Genomic DNA, 16,943 nt, shown 5'->3' on the forward strand with positions numbered 1-16,943 from the left:
GTTTTCTGTTCGGCGTGGGCTCTCCCAGGTTCGTACCCTGGCGCGGATGCTTTGGAAGCGATTGCACGGCATCCCCCGCCGCAGGGCAGAGCCGTTCTGCCAGGCTGTGGAGGCGCTGTCTGGGCAACCGCAGCCCCGGCATGTGGTTTAGGATCCCACCGCAATATTTGCGGAGGTGCGTGTTGTGCCAGCTAATGCCACTCAATAAAGGGGAGCTATTTGGAGTGCTGTGTCCAGTGCCGGGCTCCCCAGCTCAAGAAGGACAGGGAACTGCTGGAGAGGGGACAGCAAAGGGCTACCAAGGTGATTAGGGGACTGGAACATCTCTCTTAATGAAGAAAGGCTGAGGGATTTGTGTCTTTTTAGTCTGGAAAAAAGATGATTGAGGGGGGATCTTGTTAATGCTTATAAATACTTAAAGGGTGGGTGTCAGGAGGATGGGGCCAGGCTCTTTTCAGTGGTGCCCAGCGACAGGACAAGGGGTAACGGGCACAAACTTGAGCATAGGAAGTTCCATCTCAACATGAGGAGGAACTTCTTTACTTTGAGGGTGGCAGAGCCCTGGCACAGGCTGCCCAGAGAGGTGGTGGAGTCTCCATCTCTGGAGATGTTCAAAACCCACCTGGACACAATCCTGTGCCACCTGCTCTGGGTGACCCTGCTTTGGTGGGGGTTTGGACTAGATGATCTCCAGAGGTTCCTTCCAACCCCTGCCATTCTGTGATTTAGATGGATGTGACCCCCATTTCCACCTGCGGATGGAGGGGCTCCCATCTTTACTGTCACCGGCTGTCACACATGTTGGCACCCTCCTGCTCCCTCTGGTTCCTGCTTCCTTTTGCCGATCTGGCTACAGCTCCTTCAGGCGCTTCGATGGTCTGTGCCTGCCACCCTCACGCTCTACGGTGTTATATTGTGTCGCGGTGGCGGGGCAGCATGTCGGCACGTCTTGGCTGCCCTAACCACAGTTCTTGCCACTGGTTTGTTTTGGTTTTTTGTTTTTTTTTTTTTAATAAGCCAAGAGAAGGGAATGGTTGCAGGATATGATCTATCCTCTGTGCTTTTTTGGGGGGGAAAAAGTACTGTGAGCTTCTCCTGCTCTCTGCCACCCTGGTGGCAATCTCGTAATTCACACATACTTAATTGTTCTACTTGACTTTAGGTGCAGGTAGATTTTTTAGATGCTCTTACACCTGCAAGCTGGAGGAGAAATTATTTCTTTTCCAAGCTGTGCAGCCTTTTTGGATGATGTGCTTGAGGGCAGCAATAAATCCCTTTTCCTAGGAGGGATCCAAGGTGGTGAGAGGTCTGGAGGACAAGTCTAATGAGGAGCGGCTGAGGGAACTGGGGGTGTTCAGCCTGGAGAAAAGGAGGCTGAGGGGAGACCTTCTCGCTCTCTACAACTACCTGAAAGGAGGGTGTGGCCAGGTGGGGGTCAGTCTCTTCTCCCAAGTAACAGACGATAAGACAAGAGGAAACGGCCTCAAGTTGCACCAGGGGAGGTTTAGGATGGATGTTAGGGAAAATTTCTACACCACGAGGGTTATCAAGCATTGGAACTGGCTGCCCAGGGAAGTGGTGGAATCACATTCCCTGGAGGTATTTAAAAGATGGGTGGACGTAGTGCTTAGAGAGATGGTTTAGTGATGTGTTTTTGGCAGTATTAGGTTGATGGTTAGACATCTTAAATGTCCCTTCCAACCTAGACAATTCTGTGGTTCTGTGATCCATCTGGTCTCGCCACTGTTCCTCGGGCTCGTCTCTGCCTTGAGACATGGAGACCTTCCTCTGAGGAGGGCTGGGAGGATGCTTTGCCCTTCCCTCCCCCGGTTTTCTTCAGCCTTAACCCTCATGCCCCCAAACTTCCAAGCCCTTTGGTCCCTCCAGCAGGTCGTATCCTGAGCCTCCTCGGAGGGGTTGGTTCCTCGCTGAGCCCCTGCACTCAAACCACCCCAACCTTCACCGAGGTAAATGTGTGAGAGAGACGAGCAGTGGTGCATCTGGTACCTCCAGGGGGTTAACCTGGTCTGGGACTGCTGGGCTTGCGAACAGGCTTGTGGGGTTGCTTGTCCCGGAGCCTGTTGTCCCAAAGGACACAGGCGGTTTGCGTTGGATCCTCGAGAAGTGCCGAGTCCCGCGGAGCTGCCCTCCCACGGGTGGTGGCTTCCAGCCGGCTTCCCCCCAGACCGAACCCAGCTCAAGCTGGCATCGTGCAGACCACGAGCGGCTGGACCGCGCAGCGCCAGGCTGTGACACTTTCTCACCCCAAAGCGTGTCTTACCAAGGGCAGGCTTGTCATTTACACTCAACCCTTGGCTTTCATCCTCTTCCTATTCCATCTCTCCAGTTTACCCAGCTGCTCTGCTCCGGCACACCTGCACTCCCTCTCAATCCAGGTCACCTCCTAATCGACCAAGCTCCATCCTTCACGTTGCGGACACCAATAAGCAGAACCAGACCTTGGGCCACCCTTTTAGTACCTCGCTTGCCTTCAGAAAGGTGATGTGATGGTTATTTTGATGACTTACCTCTCTTGGGCCATTTTAAATATATCTTTCCTAGCTTAGACTCTGAAATCCGTTCTGTTGTCATGAGTTTCATGTTGCGAGGTTCTAACTTTGGTTAATCGAGCAGGAAAATGCTCCCCAAAGTTATTTTCTGGGGGTGTAGCATCCCAGCATCTGGTTTTCCCCATCCTGGCGGCGGGAATCGCTGCGGCCGGGCTCTTCCCGCGGTGGCGAGCGACGGACGAGGGATGTTTCCCTGAATCGGGAGCTTTCATTGTGCTTTTGAGGGACGCGTTTGCAGTGGGGAAACGTCCCCTCTAGATGGCAGAAATGACAGCGGGAGAGACACGGGGGGGGCCCCCGGCGCTGCGAAACGCCTGGGTGGCCAGGACACGGTGCTGGCCTCAGTCCGGTGGTCTCCGGCCACCCTGTGGGACCTGCGGCGCTGTCACCAGATGGAAATGCCCAGCCGCTGCCTGCCCTGCCCTCCTGCCACTGTCCCGAGAGCCCCACGGCTGCCAGCCCCGAGCCCAGCCTTCGGCTGTCCCCGCGGGAGAGGTGAGTGGTACCTGGGAGCGGGAAGGGACGATGCTTCAGCCCTACGGTGCCAGCACTTGGAAAAATGGGGGGAAAAAAAGTCATTTAGATCACTTGTGTTCCCTTTCCCTGGTGATAACAGAGGTGGAAGCCCTAAATACGCTCCCCCCCCCCATACCGGGTGACCCGCTTTTAGCGGCTGCCGCTGTGTCTGACGGACGGAGGCAGCGAACGCCGGGGTGCCCAGCGCTAATGCGAGGTGACGGGGTGGTGGAGGGACCGGGAGCAGGTTGCTGGAGCCGGGCTGGTCGCTGAGTGGATGATGTGGCTGTTGAGCATCTCCGGCGAGTCGTCGTCGGGTGCTGTCAGCCATGCCCTTCTCCGTGTTCAGTGTTCTGGAGGGGCTGTGCCGCATGTTGAGTCTCATAATGGGGTGGGCAAAGGCACCTGTTGAAATAGGTTTAATTTCTGCCTCCTGGAAACGGGACGTCTATTTTATTAATTGCCTTTGCAAACATAAATACCTTCCTGGATCTGTAATTCCAGTACCAGCTCGCTGGGGATGCAGCCATCCCCGCATCCCTGGGGTGGGTGAAGACCACACCGAGCATCACGGTTGTGGCAGCCACCAAATTCAGGGTCCAAAGGGTTTGGAGCGTTTTGGGGTGAAGGTGGGCGAGGTGAAGGACAAGAGGAAGCTGACGCTGTCAAATAGGGATTTTATTTAGCTGTCCCAACAGTGGTTAAAAACCTCGTCACCTGGCCCCATGGGACCACGGGGATGAATTTCTCCCCCGAGCACGGCTGTGACTCCGGCTGAGATGGCGGTCGCTCCATCTCCGGGTAGATCCGGGTGAAAGAATGGGCTTTCTCCTGGGTTTCTTGCGGAAGTGTCAGAAAAAGGGTATTTTTATATATACATGCATACATAATTTCCACTGTTCCATCGGACTGGGATAAAATTGCACAGATTTCAGCTTTTTTCAGCTCCGTGAGATGCATTGGGAAGCGGGGCGGCACCTCATCCTGCATCCCTGCTGCGGGAGGAGGGTGCTGGGGGAGGAAGGCTCATCCGCAGGAGAAGGGTGCGTGAGAGGGTACGAGGAGCCATCCCGGGGAAAAGCTGGGATAAAACCCGTCGCGGGGGCTCTCACCGGTGGGGGCTGAGGGTATTTCGGAGCTAATGCCCAAAAAAGAATAAATCCCTGTAGCGCTTTGGCTTCAAAGCAATTCCTTTGCGGTCTTATTCTTGTGATTCGTGCTGAATCCGGGCTGACACACCGCTTCTGGGGCAGGAGTTGATAATTTTTCCTATCCTCCTGCCCATCCAAGGTTTTTGGCAACAGACGTACCCTTCCCAAGGGACAAACGTGGGGTTGGTGGCTTTAGCCGCAGAGGTGACCTCTGCTCTGACCCAGCGGCGCCGAGAAGGGAAGGACATGGTGCAGGGATGCCCGAGGGCAGGCAGTCCCCAAAGCCGGTGCCCAAATCATCCTGGGGGAAACCCAGAAAGGCTGGAGCCACATTTCCCGGATAGTTTCAAGCAGCCAAAATTAGCCCAAAGCCCACGGCTCCTTCCAGCATCACACCCCCTCCCCCCTCTCCCAATGATCCCACGGTCCAGAGACTTGTCCTTGCCGTGGCTTTTCTTGGCATCTCAGTGCTTTTGGAGCCAGCCCTGATTTTCAGGCTTCCTTCCATGCGATTGCAAAAAAGCACCACGGGGCAGAGCCGGCCCGGGGAAATAATTGGGCGGCTGGCGTATAAAATAAGCAACGAGGCGGGGGAAAAAGAAAAAAAAATAGTAGGAATAACCATGGTTTTCTCGCTTGCCCATCAGTGGCCGGCTCGGTCTGTGTGTGTGCTTCCGATGGAGAGCACTGGAAATTTAGGGTGTGAAGGTGTGGTGGGACGTGCTCCTGTCGGTGCGCGGGGACGGTGTGTGAAGTCGGGCTGTGGCTACAGTGCCGTGGGAAGTCGCGACCAGGGGGAGAAAAACCTTATTGCGCGCCATCCTGGGCTGCTGGCCCGCGCCTGGGACCTTGCAGAGAGTTTGTGCAGCACGTGGAATCGCAGATGGGGTCAGTGCTGCCCGGCCCCAGCGTGGCTGGGGAGGGGGCTGAGGCCACCGGTTACCGGCTTCTCTGGAAAAAAACCCTTTTTTTCTGCTATATCCAGTGCCTGCCCTTCCATCAGTGTGCAGCCGGCCTCTTCTAGGAAATCCTCTGGCAGCCTGCGTGGCCTCAAGCAGGAGCCGAGAGCCTGACTGCGGGGGGGGTTCGGGGTGTCACCCCTCTCCCTGGGGTCTCCCCTCCCCAGCGGAGCCGCTGGATGAGACCCGCCGGCGTTTCCCAACCCAGCTCCGTGCAAAATCCTCCGTCAGCTCACAGGGCGGCTGGCTTTGGGCGGGAGAGGAGGAGCGTGTGTCCACAGGAGCAGGAGGGAGGTGGGCTCGGAGGGCTGGGGATGGCTTTTCCCAGCTGAGGAATCCAGCCGTGCCCGAGCGTGGGCTTGTTTTTTCCGGGGGCTGCAGCTGAGGTTGGTGTTACGCTGGGTGATGTGGTCCCAGCCCGGGGACGCTGATGCCCTTTTTGTGCTCTCCCGCAGGACAGCGAGGTGACAACCACGTGCCAACTGCTGCTGCCGCGCGCTGAGACCCCACCGACACAGGTAGGTCCCATAAACCCACAATTAATAACCCTCGCTGGGGCTAACTGACCCCGGTGGGACCCGATCCGAAATACCGGTACCCCTCAGCCAAGACATCGCTCCTCCGAGGCTTGTTTTTCCTGACAGCGCTGCTGCTGGAAAGCAAGCTGTGGGGGTGGATGGAGTTTTCTCTCTAGTGCAGGGTTTTCGGGAGCATCCCGTCAGTACGTGATGCTTGTAGGAGACATCCCAGCTCCATCGGCTCCGCGAGGATAAGAGCCGCCCTGGCAGCCAGGGCGGGAGCCGGGACGTGCCTGCCTTGCTGGGCGCTTCATTTGGGTCAGCCTCATCGACCGCATGCGCAACTGTGTCATCCCTGGAGAGCGCGGGACGCCGATCCATAAACCCAACTGGCTCCGGATGGGGTGGCGGGCACCGCAAGGAGCACTGGCCGGGGCGAAACGCCAGCATCAACACCACGCTCCCCTTTCCTCAAGCAAAACCTTGCTCCCCAGCTCAAAAAATGGGCAAAAAAATGGAGAATCCAGTACAGGCTAAGTTTTTTCCGACAATAGCAGCCGTGACTCCGCTTGTCTGGGACGTGGCTCCAGCCCTGTAAATAGCCAGAAGCCATCTGCAATTCAGATTGCGTGCGGCGGTAACTGGTACAACCGGACGCTTGTGAGATCGGGGGTACGTCCCCCTCCTGACGCCTGACTTCTTTCTCCACTGGCACGAAAGGAGGGAGGAACAGGATGTTTTCCGCGTTTTACTTTCCCCATCCCAGCTGGCAGAGAGGCGAGGACACGATAAAAAGAAGGGAGGCGGAAAAGGCAAGATGCCGGTGCCCAGGTTGAGCTCAAAGAATTAATATATTTTATTTTATTGCCCCATAGAGGGGATTATTTTAGTGAACCCACATGGGGAGGAGACCCCTGGGAACCAGAACCAGCCGGGAAGGACGGGGTGGCTGCCATCAGACCCATGGTGGCCAAGTCCTCAGTCCAGCATTAATTCATAGAATCACAGAATGGTTTGGGTTGGAAGGGACCTTAAAGATCATCTCGTCCCACCCCCCTGCCCTGGGCAGGGACACCTCCCATCAGCCCAGGTTGCTCCAAGCCCCATCCAACCTGGCCTTGAACCCCTCCAGGGATGGGGCAACCTGTTCCCCCGAAGATAATCCCTTGAATCGCCAGGGGTTACTTCTCCTGTTTGCTCTCAAGACTTGCTGATGGAAAGCAAAGCTCCTACATGGTGGGCATCCAGCCCCAGGGGTGTCCCTGGCTCCCTAATGCAAAGCCAGTGTGGAAGTGATGGGGACGGAGCCCTGCTGGGAAAAATCTCCAAAAAGCCAATGGTGCGATGCTCCAGTTTCCCCCTGTTGCAACCAGCCGCGTGCTGACGTGGATGTACTGGGTGTAGGATGAAAAAAAAGGGGAGGCTTGTAATTCTTCCTCATTGGAAGCACGGGATACAGGAATAGGTTGCCCAGAGAAGCTGTGGCTGCCCCATCCCTGGAGGTGTTCAAGGCCAGGTTGGACGGGGCTTGGAGCAACCTGGTCTGATGGGAGGTGTCCCTGCCCAGGGCAGGGGGGTGGAACGAGATGGTCTTTAAGGTCCCTTCCCACCCAAAGCATTCTGTGACACTGCGCTGCATCCCCACTCATGGTGGTGGTCCCATGGATCCCTCCTGGACACAGCGGCGTGCACCGGAGAGAGAAACCAACACCCAGACCCAGGTGGAGAGGGGACACTGGTGTCCCTGCCCACGCCGCTGGTGTAATCGCGCTCCCTGGGGAGCCGTGACCGGCATCCGTGGGGTGAGGGAGCTCGTCAGGCCATTCCCCCAAGCGAGGAGGAGGATCTCACATGTTTCATCGATGCGGTATCTGATTGCTAATTATTGTGGCAGCTTGACCTGTGGAGGCCAGCAAGCCATAACGCCGACAGTCATCTCGGCCAGCATAGGCATCCTCCTGCCTTCAGACCTGGGCTGAACGTCCCTTCTGCTCCCTCCTCCTGGCCCCGGGCTCCCAAATCCTGCCTTCACACCCTGCCCCTGCTGCATGCCCAGGGAACAGCCCAGCTCCATCACAGCGGCTTTCCTGCATTTAATTTCCTCTTTTTATATATATATATATATATATATATATATATGTATTTTTGGATGCAGCACAGGTTTTTTCACCCTATCTGCCCTCCAAGCATGGGTGCTGCTGCTCCATGGTGCCATCACACTGCAGCTTCACTCCATCGGCTCTAGGACCTGCTCCTAACCTGCAGACACCGGGAGCATAAAGAAAGCAGAGGGCACCGCTGTAGTAGCATCTCTGGGTTCTTTACTGTTTTTTTTTATTACTGAAATCCCACCTGATTGCCCTTGTCCTATCCGCCGTGGCCATAGAGAAGAAATTTCACCAGTTTTCTTGCAGCAGCTCCTCCGAGACAAGCAGGATCTTCCTTCACATCGTCTTGGCTGCAGCAAACTTGCTGCCTCTCTGGTGCCTCTGGGAAGACTTTGGCTCCATTTCCTCTCCACCTTCCCATTTAATAGTTGCATTTATCGATAAGGTCTCCCCTGCTCTCTCCAGCCTGATCAGACCCAGCTCAGCCTCTCCTCACGTGTCCCATCCTCTGGCCCTGACCATCTTGGTGGCCACCACTGGCTCCTCTCCAGCTCCTCAGTGTGTTCTTCTGATGGATGCAGCATCCAGATGCGAAGTCCCTGGAAGGATCTGTACAAAATACCACCCAGAGCAGCCCTCTGTTTTATCAGCGAGCTGTGAACGCCCGTTCTCAAACCAATCTTCCCATCACCTTTGCACCCTTGATGTATCTTATCTAAGATCCCATTTCCTCTCTCGTAGGAACATCTCACCAGGCAATAGCGTAGCGGCGTTGGCAAGGCAAAACTGAGCTCTCCCGTGTCCCTCGGTCTGTTATCATTGAATGGTTCGGGTTGGAAGGGACCTTAAAGACCATCCAGTTCCAACCCCCTGCCATGGGCAGGGACATCTCCCACTAGACCAGGTTGCTCAGAGCCCCGTCCAACCTGCCCTAGGAGGAAACCCAAGTCTTCTGGTCTTCTCCTGTGGTAGGATGAAGCCTTTGGGAGCTTGCAGAGGAGCAGAAGCTTCTCCCTGTGGCTCTGGAGGGGACAATGACAGCATTGAGCGTGGGCGCTGACACGCTGCCGTATTGTGCCTGGCAGAGAGATGCCCGGGAATAATCGCCTCCTCCTTGGCTTTGTTGCAGGGGCTGCGGTCGGTCGTGCTGCTGGGCTTTTCCTCCCCCCGAAGGTCTCCGGTGATGCGGTGAAGACCCGCAGCTCAGACGCACCTTTTTTTTGTTTTTCCTGGCTGTGAAAGGTACGGCTGGCCGAGGCGCGACTCCGGGGATATCAGTGATGGGGAAAAAAATGTGGATTTGGGGACAAAAGGGATGCTCTGTTCCTCACCCTGGGGGGACGCATGTCACTCTTTCATCGATGCTCATAATATATTTTGTATATATTATGTTGTATATATTATATAGCGTATATATTATATATATCACATCTATAATATATGTAAAGTCAACACGTTGAGCCATGAAAACTGTCATCTTTTTATGCCTATAAAATGTTTTGCGTTAAATACGTGCTTAAGCTACAGAAATCTAACTCCACTTGGGGTCTGGGCAATGCCTTAAAATTTGGATACAGGGTTTCTCGTGAACCTCTTTGAAACAAGGCTGAGACTTTGCTCCGGTTCCAAAACAGAGCAAGGCTGAGATTTTTTAGAAGCATCTTTAAAGTTGTTGTGAAGTTGGGCACCTACGAAAGGATTTCCCTGACCGTTTTCTGGTGAACGGTGTTTTCCTCACCCAAAATCTGTTCGAAAAAGCTCAAATCTGGGCTGAAGGTTTGGCTCGTGACCGTGTCAAGGGCAGCAGCAGCTGCAGGAGCAAGCGCTGCGGCGATGCCTCCCTTCTCCATCCTCCTCCATCCCTGGAGCATCCTCCGAGCTAATTTCCTCTTGAAAAACCCCTTCTGTGAACGCATCCCCCTCCCTCTCCGGCACGGTCAGCCAGGCTGTTTCCCAGCTCGTTCCTTCCCCTGAAACAGCTGGAGAGAAGAAACACACTTGAAAAAATTAAATCAGAGGATGAAAACTTGGCTGCCCCATCCCAGCTGTGCCGGGGAGCAAAGACATCCCTTCTCTTTAAAACCGGGGAAAAAACAAGTTATTTTGAGGAGTTTCACATGGCGGGTGCTACTTAAGAAGTGCCGAGGGACGTGCACGGGCTCCCTGTGTGATCAGGAGATTAAAGAATAACCAGATCATAAAGGCTTAGAGCCATCTTCATGCCGGGGTTGTGAAGTTTGGGTTGGGTTTTTTTGTTTTTTTTGTTTTTTTTTCTCTTTAATTGCAGCGAGCGAAACCTCGCTGATTTGAAGCCCTGAAAGCCAAATCTCGCCGGGCAGCGCGGGGCCTTTAAGGAAAACATCGATTATTGTGAGATCAGCCATAAAAATCATGCGAGCCGGCAACGCGAAGGAACAGATAACAACGCGCCAAAGGTCGCAGCCTCCGGACGGCGGCGGTTATTTAATCCCTGCTTGTTGCATTCGAGCATGGGGTAACATCCCACCCCCCCCATCCTTCTCAACCGGAGCCCTGCGTGGGGGGCAAAACCCTCTGGCTGGGAGCAGGAGGGGCTGGAGGAGGAGGCAAATGTCCTCTCTGTCCCCTTCCAGCTGTTTTCCCTTCCAGCTGTTATCTGCAGAGCATCCGCGATGCTCCCAACCGCCCCCCTCCCCCCCCACCTCTGCCCTGCAAAAAGGCGGGTGGGAAGGGAGCAAAGGGACGGAGAAGGTCTGGGATTGAGCCAGCAGCCCCCCGCCACCATAAAATACTAAAAATATATTATAGCGATGAGTGCTGCTTTGGGCTGTTCACTTGGACATCAAAATCGGGGGGGGCAGGAAAGAGATTTTTTTTTTTTGAGGCTGCTGCCGCACGTCACCGTAGCTGTAAGGACAGGTCGAGTTTGCAGCCTTTTTTTCCCGCTTCCCCCCTGTTGGAACAGAAAGGAAAAGAAATCCCAAAGAAGGAGGAAGCATTTCTCAGCACCCCCATTTTCCGCCTCCCCTCCCCTGCTCCAAGGAGAGCTCTCTTTGTTATTATTAGCCCTAAACCCTTATATTATTTGAATTATTTGATTTTTTTTTTTTTCCCCCCCCTGAAGCACGGCTCTTGGCTCTTGAAAGCATCGCTGTGTTAGCATTTTTCCCAGACTCTTTTGGGTGCTTATAAGAAAATTTGTAAAAAAAAAAAAAAAAAAAAAAAAAAAAAAAAAGTCCACAACAAAAGGGAGGGAAAGAAATCCTCGGCGTCCCGGAGAAGGACGGGTTCACAGCCTGAGACTCGGAGGAGCTCTCTCCCGTCTCAGGAAGCTTCCCCGGTGGAGGTCTCCACGTCACCGTCTTCCCGGCTGGTGCAGCGGGAAGAGAACCGGGTTGGAAGGGGCGGGAGGGGAGGGAAAGCAGGGACGGGGCGCTGCCCGCGCCTCCGCGCACCGCGGCGGGGAAGGATGGGACCGTTCGTGCAAAGGACCGAGCCCGGCGCTTCTCCGTATGTTACTTTTTGGGTTGTTGGGTTGTTTTTTTTTTTACCCCCCTCCCTTCCGCTTTATTTGGATGTTTTGCGGGGTGGTTTTAGTTTGGATGATCGTCGGCACTTCGCCGACCCCCTCCCTCAGTTTCGATCCACCTCTGCTCCCACCCTGCTCTTCGTTTTCTGCCTTTTCCCCATCGCTCGGGTGGGGAACGCGTTTGCCGCGACCTGACGCTCCTGTGTTGTCTTTCCTGACGGTGGGAAGAGACAGAACATCCCTATTTGGCGACAGTTTGCGCACGCTTTGTGGGCATAAATCACCCCCCATCGCGCGGGGCAGCGCGAATCTATCTCCAGGGAGTTTGGGATTAAACCTTTGGTGGTTTAGTTTTTTCCTGATGAAAACCCCTATGTGCTCCGGGACCTTCTGGACAGTCCCCATCCCAAACCTTCTCCCCATCTCAGGCTGCCAGAGGAAGATGATTTGGGGTCTGGTTGTCCTGGTTTCCCTGCTCTTGGTCCCTTGGGTTATGTTTCTGAGTCTTCTGCTCGTACAGCAAATTTTGGGATCTCTGGCCTGCTTGCTTTTGGAGCACCGGCTTAGGTGGTACATGCTCATGTATCACGAGCTCCTCTTTAAAGACCAGGCGCAGGCAGAGACCAGCAGCGGTGGGAGCTCAGCCCAGCAGAAGATGTGGTTTTGCATCTGGTGTCTCTAACCCATGGACAAAAGGTCCATTGATAAGTTCATGCTCTCTGTAAGGTGCTTTTGTATTGTCTTTTAAATAACATCCAGGGATGTGAGCACACTTTTCATCCTCGCATCTCAAAGTCCCTCACAAAGGGCATCTTCTCTCCTGCGCAGCCGGGGAAACTGAAGCACAGGGAGGGCAAGTGGCTCGGCAGCATCACCACCAGCGGGAGCTGAACCTGCTCCTTGGTGGCCTCGTCTTCTTGGCCAACTGTCCTTCCTTGAGAGAAAACTCTCCTGTTGGCTACCAAATACACAGGATGCTCCTCTGAGGTGGGATCTCCTTCTCCAACTTGTATCCCCCAGCAACACCTCTAGGTCCTTAGATGAACCTCATGTAGAGGTTTCTGTAGCCTTTACCAGTTCCATCTTCACTAAAACCTTAAGAACTTCCTTGTGGTTGATGGGTGACCCTTAACTACATCCCTCCTACCTCCAGGTCACTGGTACAGTCGTAGAAAACTTGGTTGCAACCAGCATTTGTCCAGAGGGATCCCCTGAGAGCAGGGCTGGAAGGATCTCCTGAACCCTCCTGCTCCCTGCTGTGCCCCATGCATGGTAGGCAGACATTTCTCACACACACCCTGGGGGTTCCTTCTCCTCCTATCCCAAAACGCCCTTTCCATCTATATATTGGCTTAATAAATTTATTTAAGCTGTGCTTAATGGGAGAGAGCCATGTCCTCTACTGGCAGGGGGTGAGCAAACACCCCCATACCCAACCAGAGGGAAACAGAGAGTCTCTTGAGTCTTAGGAGGCCACAGGCACCTTCTCTTTGCACCCAAATTACCTTGAAATGCCACAGGAGGGCAATCTGTCCTCTGTCCAAAGCCTCTTTAGGAAGTTTGGAGGAAGGAAATCCAATGGAACCCGGCACAAGTGAGTCATGGGTGGCTGGGAATGGGGGAAAGGGACATGTCACGGATGGGGAATCTTGCGCCTTGTACTCCTGCAAGCTACGAGAGCTATTTCTGAGACAATCCTTGGGTGTTGTCCAAGACCAAAATACCAGAAGATTTTTTTCGGTGTGTGTAATAAGGAAACCCCTCCTTCCCCTGTAATGAACTGTGGAGGTGGACTGCGGCACACGACGTGCCCCCTATTTCTGCAGCACTGTGGAGGACTCTCCTCTCCTGTAATTTATGCCTTGTTTGGCGCTCTTCCACCCAAGGTTCATCCAACCAGTGCAAGGGTCATTTTTAAGGCTGAGCAGCTTCCTTTGACCCAGTCTGTTGCTTGGAGATCTTGGTGACCGGCCATGTAAACTGCTATGGTTTCTGCTCCTTGCTGCCAGGAAAAGAGAAAATAAAGGAGTTTGTGCGGGGTTACGGCATGCCATCAGCGCAACCCGGGGCGGTAGCAGCAGGGGACAGGTGAAATGGATAGAAAATGAGGAGTCCTGCCTTATAAATTAAGGCATATGGGGGTAAATTTCATTCTTAACTTCTTCATTTCGAACTTTGCTAGAGGAATTGGTTTAGCTCCTTGCCTCTGCAGAGAGGTCTGGTGGCATTTTTTGGCACTGTGGGGTGGCCTATTGGCTCTCTGGCTGGCTTCCCAGAAGGTGGGGACCCTGGGGCTGCCTGCCAGGTGCCCTGGGCTGTCCCTGGGGCACGAGGTGGCTTTATACAGGGTCCATCCACATCCCACAGGGTCTTAGAAGAGCTCCTCCGAGACCTTCACACCCTCTTCTGTGGTCTGTCTTCACTCTCCCTGGGGACAGAGCAGTCTCATGGGGAGGGTGCCAACTTCTCCCGGCCACTGGTGGTTGTGGAGATGCAGGAGATGATGAGCAAGGTGGGACTGATGGGAATCTCAAGGGTGCGTTGTGCAACTGCAGGACAACAGATGCTGAAGGTTCCTCAGGAAGTCATGGAGCAGGGCCAAGTTTGATGTTGGATAAAGCTGCCCAGGGCCCTATCCGGTTGAGTTATCTCCAAGGGTGGACATCCCACCAGCTCTCTGTGCCAGTGTTTGTCATGGAGACACTTTTATTTCGTATCTGGTTGAAGTTTTTCTGGCTGCAACTTGACCTTTCATTGTGCACTTTTGAGAAGCATCTGGACCACCTTCTCTGTATCCTTCCGTAAGGCAGCTGCACACATCTGTAAGATCTTCCCTTTCTCTTCTCCAGGCTGATCAGACCCTATACTCTCAGCCTCCCCTCAGACATCCCGTTCTCCAGCCCACAACCATTTTGGGAGCCTCTGTAGGAATCATTCCAGCACCCTTCTTGCACTGGGGAGCCCCAAACTGGACACAGTATCCAGATGTGATCTAACAAGGACAGAACAGAGAGGATTATAGCAGTCCTCACCCCTCTGGCTTTGCTCTTGCTGAGACAGCCCAGCATAGGGGTGGCCTTCTCTGCTGCAAGGCCACGCTGCTGATTAATGTCCAACCTGACCACCAGGACGCCTCCATCCTTGCCTGCAGAGCTGCTCCCCAGCCAGTCACGCCCCGCTGTCCTGTGTCCTGTCCCCTACCAGGGCCACCATTCTGCCTCTGTTGAACTTCACCTGGGTCCCACCAGCCCCTTTCTCCAGCCTGCTGAGGACCCGCAACACAGCAGCACTGCCCCACTGCACCTCTCCGCTGCTCCCCCCAACTAGGACTGACTGGCCCTAAACTCAGTCCCATCACCCTGATCATTAATGACATTCAACAGCCTTGGCACCAGCCATCATCCCTGGGAGATGCCACCACCATCCAGCCTCTGCCGGGAGGGGACCCTCCCAGCACTGGGGGGTGATGGGGTGGTACCAGCTGCTCCCTGGGGGCCAGGATGATGTTGAGGTCATGAGGCCCTATTTTCTGGGTGAATTTACATGCAGCATCCCCATTTCAATGGAGGTAAGACCCATTTCTATGTAGCAAGGACTGAGGGATCTCGGCATCTCCCGAGGCTGCATTTCTGCTTTGCTTTGTTATTTCTGACTGCAACTTTTAATACCCTCTTAAACACACGCTCGGCCAAGAGCTTTACAAGCGTCTGCTTTGTGCAAAGCGCCTTTCAAAGGCGAGGTGGAGGCCAGCAAGGCAGCGAGCTGCAGATGGCACGTGTGGGACTACCAGCGGGCTGCTGGCAGGGTGTAAATGGACAAAATCATGGGAAAACAGCCCAGAAACGCAGCTCATCCCCTGCCGTGGCTAAGCCACCGGGCTGAAGCATCGCTGTCGGCTCTTGCCTGGTCCCAGGCATCTTCGGGTGCTTAAACCCTTTCTCTGTCTGACCCTCTGGGTCAATGCAGAGTTAATACAACCCACAACCCCAAATGCCATTCCCCACCGGAGAACGCCCTGCCGTGCATCTGGAAGCCTCTCCTTCGGAAACCAGATGCCGGTTCAAATGTGAGCCTGAGCCAAATTCCTCCAGGCACGTTTTTATCATCCCTTTATTTTTCCTGCCGGGGACAATGGGGTTGCTCGCTGCTCTGCCCAGCCCTTTCCTCTGTGCGCCCAGACAGAAACAGTTAACCAGGCGCACGAAGAAGTGAATGTCCTTGTTTCCTTCCCAGTGCAGGCAGCTCCCCGCTGCCTCCCCCCTGCCGGTCTCTGCTCCCAACCGTTATCTAGTGACATGATGCAAGAGCAGATGTGGTCACCTTCTCCCTCGCCCTGGCAGTGTTTCCGTGACCTGGTGGCCTGTGCAAGTGTTGCCAGGTCCCCTGGGGGCTTTCTGCAGCACGAGAGCAGCCCTTTGCTCTCCTCTTGTGATGGGTGGGATGGGAGCACCTCGTGGCTCTGGGGAAGACGTCAGCCGGCCCCGGCTCTGGAGAGTTTCAAGTCAAAACAGATCAAGCTAATAAAAAGAAAGCGATGCTGGAGAAGGGGAGGGAGAGGAGAGAGAGAAAAAATGATGCCACGGGCATTGCAAAGCAATCTCTGCCGTAGAAGAACCTCACTTGATAGTGTGGGTCCTCACGGGGTTGTGGTTGGGTCCCCCAGGAAGGGGGAGACCACCAGGGCCAGGACCCCGTGCTGACCCCAGCACCCAGACTCCACGGGCTGCATATGGGACACCCCGGGCTGGTTTCAGTTGCCCACATGTAGGTGTTTAGGGTCACCTGAGATGCCAGAACCCATTAGTTTTGCCAGGGCAGCATGGGAGGCTGCTGGCTGGCATGATGCTGCCGCTGCCGGAGCGGCGATACGGAGCTTGGGAGGAGCAGCTCAGGGCTCATGTAGCCACTTCTCCAAGGGCACCCGGAGCAAGGCTGCCTTTCAATGGGGCTTTGTTGCCTGTTTGGCTTGGCTTCGCGGGAGGTGGTTGCTCTCAGGCTGCAAACTCCCCAGACAAAGCATCTCTCACGTGGTGGGACCAGGGGGAGACAGGCGAGAAGGGATCAGCCATAGCTTCAGCTGCCGGTTGAACGGACCCAGGGGTTTGCACAGGACGGACATGGCGTTTGGTGAGGAATGCTGGTTTGGTGGAGCGTGAGACATCCCACTGCCCTGGCCGGGGCACGGAGACCTGCCTGGCATCCCCATGTAAGCGGAGAGGTGAGGAGCTCCAGCAGGAGCGCAAAGCTCTCCTGGATGTCCCCGGGGTGGTGAGACAGATTGCAGGCCACTGGGATTTTGGGAGAGGGAGAGGATGGCTGCGTCTTCTCCTTTGGACCCAGCCTGGGAGATGGCCCCGGGCTGATGCTGGCCGTGCTGCAGTGCTGCTGGTCTTTCAGTGGGTGCGACCTATGGCAAAGAGACCAGGGCTGGGGCTGGTCCTTGCACGGGGGCTGCTCCAGACCTCCCCCTTCTCGGCTCTCTGGGTCGCTGTAGGGTTTGACCGAGGCAGAAAGAGAGATCAGAGAAACCTCCAGTGGCAAACACAAGAAGTTTTGATCTCCTGCTTCAGTCCTCAAGGTCAGCGTGAGCTGCGGGGGTCCACGGGGCACTTC

At 54.9% G+C, this 16,943-nt stretch overlaps 1 protein-coding gene across 2 annotated transcripts in view; it reads left to right on the plus strand.

Annotated features, from left to right (window-relative positions):
• The first annotated feature begins 1 nt into the window (after position 1).
• GJC2 (gap junction protein gamma 2) overlaps positions 2–16,943 on the plus strand; it is a 43,317-nt gene continuing 26,375 nt past the window's right edge. The window contains exons 1-3 of one of the 2 annotated variants that reach the window (XM_063324243.1): positions 2–28; positions 5,652–5,714; positions 8,952–9,064. The gene's annotated coding sequence lies outside the window, so the exon portion shown is untranslated. Of the gene's footprint in view, positions 29–5,651; positions 5,715–8,951; positions 9,065–11,223; positions 11,312–16,943 lie in introns of those variants that run through there. The other variant, XM_063324245.1, reaches the window with a different exon arrangement.

The sequence above is a fragment of the Chroicocephalus ridibundus genome, chromosome 2 (genome assembly GCF_963924245.1).
Source record: "Chroicocephalus ridibundus chromosome 2, bChrRid1.1, whole genome shotgun sequence".
In the NCBI taxonomy this organism is placed as follows: domain Eukaryota; kingdom Metazoa; phylum Chordata; class Aves; order Charadriiformes; family Laridae; genus Chroicocephalus; species Chroicocephalus ridibundus.